Raw genomic sequence first — 6262 nt, 5'->3', positions numbered from 1 at the left:
TATATATATATGTATATGTATGTATATATATATATGCATGCATACCTCAATAGAGAAAGGGGGAAAGTACAAGGCAATTAGAATTTGAGGTAATTTTGGAGAAAGATGATGTAAATGAAGAATAAGATTGGAGAAAAAAAGGCAAGGAACACTGAAGTGAAAGGGGTAAGTAACAAATCCCTGTCATTAAACAGAAAACTGTGTGATTGGGGACCACATTAGAATTGAAAATGCATTAAAAAAAGTTATAACACGTAAAAAAATCCAAGGTTGAAAATTAGTTTATGTTTTAAAAAAAGTGTTAAAATGACGTATAGATGCTTATCTTCACTACACATTTTCTCTGAAGACCAAACACTTCAGAAAAGCAATCAAGTTCAATCAGCAACTGCACTTTTTTCAATTCTAGAAAACCTTTGCTTAGAAGTTTTTACTTCTCAGTTTGATTTGAAAAAAGCCCCTCAGATGTGAAGCAAAAAGTCATAAAAAGTCCTTTTACTTTTGATTGAATACGATTCTCATGCCTTGGAGGACTGTGAATCCTCCATGGCATATTGAAAGCTGGAAAAAAATAAAATAATAATAATATGTGTAACTAATTCCATTTTTTTCTCCAGACTTGAATAACTTTTCAGGTAAGCAGATTTCCGGGCATCCTGATTATTTTTTCTTTCTTTTTTATGTAAAACACAACACATTAATCCATTTTTCAGGCCTGGGAGGCTTGCAATAATTGGGTTAATTAATAGCCAAGCATTTTTTGATGGCTGCATATCACTCACCAATTTAGTTCAGGTCAAAGGATGCCTTTTGCTTTAATTAAAAAAAGTGAGTGTGTATTTTCCTAAAAAGAGGAAACAGTTGGAGTCGTCATCCTCACACACAAACACATTTGTCTGTTCATACACTCCAGCTGTGTTCATATTTACACAAAGCAGTCTCTGAGTAAAATCAGCAGGCCACCAATCAGCACTTCAAGCCTCTGGACATGATTGTCATGCAGCAGAGTGACTGGTAGTTATAAAGCTCAATTTCACCTTATTAGGAATGATTTCTTCAACACTGCAGCCCTGTTTCAATGCACCGTTTAGATCTGCAATCAAAGAGCTGTAAGGAATGGGCAGTCCCCCAGCTGTGGGAAGGCAGGAGAGGTAAGCTACTGCAGACTTTCAAACAATAACTTTTCTCTAAAATAATTGCCCCATAATGACAGTCATCCAAGGCTTTATGTAAAAAGAATGAGTCACTTTTCTAAGCTTTGTGAAGAATGGCCAAGAGATAACTTTTTTATTGTTATTATTTTTCCTCAGGCAAACTGTTGGAGTTCATTCCAAATCAATACAGAGAAAGTTGGACCTGATTATAAAAAAGTGCATCCCATTGGATTTTGCTTTCAGCATTGTCTGAAAAGATTGTTTCTTTCAAGAAGAATCAAAATGTTTGTTTATTCGGTTAAGGAAGACAGAGGAAATTGGATGATCAAATCAACTATCGGTTCAGTTTGCTGTAAAATATGCATTAAGGGCTAAAATGTGGCTCAGTTGGTAGAGCTGTTGCCTCCGAGCAAGAAGGTTGCTGGACCGATTCACAGCCAGGGGCTTTTCTGGTAGAACTTGCATGTTCTCTCCGGGCACTCAGGTTTCCTCTTACAGACCAAACACATGAATCTTAGGCTATTTGGAAAAATCTAAATTGTCCCTCAATGAGAGTAAATAGAATATGTGTCTCTGTATTTTAAAAATAAAGCCTTGAAGCACATCAAGTTTATCAATGTCAAGTACTTGCCACAATTATTTACAATTAACTACACAAATGTGACTTTATTAGCAAGTAATCGCATTATAGTCACAAAATAATTTATTTTTGACATCTCATCTTAAATGTTTGACTGATTGCATGAGACTATACATGTATGGACAAAACTGCAATTTTGCCTTTGGCAACAGATGAGAATTACACATAATCAGATATTAATTGCTCGGATGGGCCACGATGGGAAGTAGTTAGTATGTCCTGTAACTGGTGGGTTGCCGGTTCAAACCTGCACTCCATCCATTTCAGTCGTTATGTCTTTGGGTAAGATAATGCACCCACCTTGCCTGCTGGTGGTGGTCAGAGGGCCTGGTGGCGATGGTTTATGGCAGCCTCACATCTGTCAGTGTGTCCCTGGGCAGCTGTGGCTACAATGTAGCTTACCACCATCAGTGTGTGTAGCTTGATAATAAATGTTACTTAACTGTATTCGGTGTTTGTGCATTAAGATAAACCCTATGTGCTAAAAAACAACAAGCATGGTTTTGAGAATGCTGTTCATTGGGAAAGTTTGCTTAAATAGATTGACTAAAAGAATAAATTACCAAAATAAAAGTAGAGTCCGACAGTATACTGTGACAGCTGACATCATCTCTGTTTTCTTCTAGCTGATTATAGGGCTCTGCTGAGGTTCAGATGTACTGCATGAGCTTGAGATTACCCATGAACACTTGTGAACAAACAGAGCAAAGTGTTTAATTAAGTCCCACACAGTCCCTGGAATACAATCAATCAAATAAAATAATAATAATAACACCTGTGTGGGTGAACTGTGGCCGTGTTGGAGATCAAGATGAAAATAATCAGAGGAAAACCTTTCAAAACAAATCACAATTTATATTCTGTGAATGTGCAAAATTTGTACTGCCAGAGGAGGTTGGTCTTTAAACATTTTTTTAACCGCAAATGGATTTCCTGTAGCCTTGAGATGCTTTTGAGCAAAATGTGGCATGAAAAAAATTACTCATCCAGAAAGAAAACAACTTTCAGAAAAACCAAGGGCTAGGATGACTAATGTTTCATCTTTTGCTCTACCCGCTCTCATATTCATATTTAAATGTATTTATTTACTTTCTATCAAAGACTAAAACGTCTGAACTCAGCAACATACTCTAAAATCTCTTCCACCTGTTGAATTCTGGTGTTAAACTCTGACAAAAATCCAATCTCTTATCTGAACCAAACACCTCACAGCTCAGCTCCAACACTTTGTTTATCCCAGTATCTCCCGATTAGCTGAAGTGATCTGTTGCCCTTAAACTGCAGCTCCAGCCTCTGATCTCTCTTTACTGATTCCACTATTAAGCTTCCAGTTGCTGTTTACCTGCACATTTCTGCACATAAAACATTATTCTAATAATTATCACTAGCTGCAAAAGAGGCAAGCAATCATAGCCTGTCTGGTTGTGCATGTTTGTGTTTGCTTGCTTGTTCATCTGTTAGTAAAATATCATACAGTATATCATGTACAACTAAATGGATTTTAATGAAAATCTCAGAAAGTAATCATTTGGATGTCAATAATCATTGTTTGGAGTCAATCTGATTAAAGATCTGCTAAATAAGTGAAAAAAAACTCAAAAATTACTATACTGCAGTACATTTTACACTCATTGTGCTAATTGGGCCTCAAGCAAGAACATGTTCATATTCTTATCCTAAATTTCTCTTACTTTTGTTCGTACGAAGGGTTCGTACGATCATGCCACGTCACATTCAACAAACTCTTCTATCTTCAGGAAAAGTGTGTAAATGAGCGTAAATTCCACCTGTTCTATCCAGCTGCTCGTGCACGCGAGAGGAGATTAGCATAATTACCACCCCAAAAACACCATATAAGGCAGTGTTTCCTGCCTCAGATACAAGGAAGTGTTCATTCATGAAAATGACAGCGAAAACTAAAAAGAAAAACTTTACGAGTTCAGAGATTGAAGTCCGTCTGTCAGAGATCCAGAAAAGAAAATCTGTCATTTTTAGCAGGTCAGCTGTGGAATAAAAAGAGCTGCTAAAAATAAAACAACTGTGTTAAATCATTTTCATTTGTTCAGAAGCCACACCGTCGCACACCGTAACCCCCACCCCCGCGTGGTCGCAAGTGGTCTCAGTCGCGGTTCTGAAATAAGCATTTTAAAAATGATTTCAAAATAAGTCTGGCACTTTGGAGAAAATCCAGGACCCGCTTGTGGGATTATGTATCCCCTCTGGTCTGGGAACGTCTCGGAGTCCCCCAGGACGAGCTGGAAGGTGTCGCTGGGGAGAGGGAAGTCTGGGTCTCTCTGCTGCCCCCGCGACCCGATCCCGGATAAGCCGGCCGGCCGGACAATTTATATTGTTAGTCTAAATTATTACATTTTAAATTATAACTCTAATTCAAGCAGTATAGCCGATTGTCAACATAATTATGGAGTGTAATTTATATTCAACTCAAAATATCTTCAAACTAACGAAATATAAAGTTATTAGGGAGGAAAATCAGTCTGGATAACAGCAGACTGACTGTACGTAAAATATACGACAGGTTTGGACCACTCATGAATTTTGTTCGTATCTGAAAAAAAACTTGAGTCCATTGAATTGAAAGTAATTAATTTACAAAATACATTAGTACAATTATATTTTCCACATCAGTGTGAGTTTGAGTTTATTTTGAGCTTTGTCTTGTGTTTTGGATTCTTAGGATTTTTTGTGATTTGCGTCTCCTTTAGTCTCAGCTGGTTATCATCCATTCACCCTCAGCTCTTCATGTATAATCAATTCTTTCTCACCTTCATTTTACCTCTTAGCTTCTGACCCTCTGTCTTCCAGTTCTCCTTGTGCTTCCTGGTTCTCAAAGTTACGTAAGTTGTAAGCTGGCTTTTGATTTGTTTAAAAAAAAAAAAAAAAAAAAAAAATTAAAATATAATAACAGAGAATGGTTTTATCCTACTCCACGTGCCAGCCTGCGTCTGGGTCCAAACTGCCACAAACCTGATTATATTTTATTGTTTTTATTTTATGTTTAAGGTGCAGATTTTAAATAATCACACAATTATGATATTTTTTAGTGCTCATATTAGTTGTTGTTATTTTTTTCACATTAATAAAGGGGACATATGCAACATCCACTTTTTTAGCTGTCAAATGCATTTTTCTGCATTTGTTGTACTTGGAGTATCTTAGAGTTAAAAAATGAATTTAGTTTGTCCCGATGCTGTAGAGATATCTTTTAAATTCTTTTTGGGTTATATTTTTCAACATTTCAATTTCCTCCATTTTCTATGACATTTTCGGAACTCTTACTTCACAGTATTTGTGACGGAATTGCAAAGTAAGGTCTGGACTGACCATCTACAATTGCATCAGCTTTAATTTGATAAAAAAAATAAAAAATAAAACGGACAAAACAAACATGTGTCTGTGCTGCTAGATAGTTGTAAAATCATCTATTAAGCTAATGAACCAGTCTGGAAGGTGGAAGGGGGCGGGGTTTGGATTTAAAGGAATTTTATCAAAACCAGCTGCTTTGATCTAAGCAAAGCAGTGAAAGGGGGGCTTGTAGAGCTACAATAAGGCAATCAGACCAAATCATTGCAGTTCTATTTTATATAGACCCCAACTGAATGGTTTAAATGTAAAAAAAAAAAAAGGATTTAAAAGCATGATATGTGTCCTTTACGTTTTTGCACTTTTACTGCTAAAAAAAAAATCCAAAAATCTTTTGTTTCATTCAATCACAGACATTTTCTAAGCTAAACTCCTCTATTGTTGTTCATAAACAAAACTGTGTCATCATTTAGGAACCAGGGGCGCCAGCCACTGTGCAGTACAATGGCACAGTTGGTAGAGCAACATATAAGAAGGAAGAATGTTGCTATCAACTTTCTGTTCTCCAGGTACTCCAGTTTTCTCTCACAGACCAAAATCATATTTATTATATGACATAAAAAGCAAATAACTTAATAATTTGAGATAACACTACAGTAGATGTAGTTTGTAAATGTCCTTGTTTTAGTCTTTATTTCCAGTTTTGGGGTTTTATAATCACAGTTTTTCTTCACAAAAGTGGTCATCAACAAGCAATTAAAATTTTAACACACATAGAAGAAGTGATGTCTTTAAATTTTCAATAGCTTGTTCCTTGTAAATGTCTTTAAAATATGTATTTTGACATTTTTAAATAAAATGACAATCATTTTTGAAGGGAACTGTCCCCATCAAATTCAAAATTTAATTCATTTAAAACCCCACATTTACGATAAAACATTAGTTCATCCAGTGTTGCTCTTGCTTAACAAATAAATTTATTTCATTTTACCTAGAATACTCACATTAAGTGTTTTCCTATATAGGTAAAAATCTGTTTAACAACCTGTTAAAATACACCAGAATGCAGAAAATGGCATTTCCGTCTTTAAAATTTTTCTGGGGGAGGACCCGCAGGCCCCCTGCCTGTGGGTTCCCCCAAAATTAC

General features: G+C 36.0%; 1 protein-coding gene across 1 annotated transcript in view; it reads right to left on the bottom strand.

The window, feature by feature from the left end:
* The window catches only part of mrps5 (mitochondrial ribosomal protein S5), a 69053-nt gene that overhangs the window by 31402 nt on the left and 31389 nt on the right, over positions 1-6262 (bottom strand). The window lies entirely within an intron of this gene.

The sequence above is a fragment of the Austrofundulus limnaeus genome, unplaced genomic scaffold (genome assembly GCF_001266775.1).
Source record: "Austrofundulus limnaeus strain Quisiro unplaced genomic scaffold, Austrofundulus_limnaeus-1.0 Scaffold641, whole genome shotgun sequence".
NCBI classification, from domain to species: Eukaryota; Metazoa; Chordata; class Actinopteri; order Cyprinodontiformes; family Rivulidae; genus Austrofundulus; species Austrofundulus limnaeus.
This window is presented reverse-complemented; position numbering and strand designations above follow the sequence as displayed.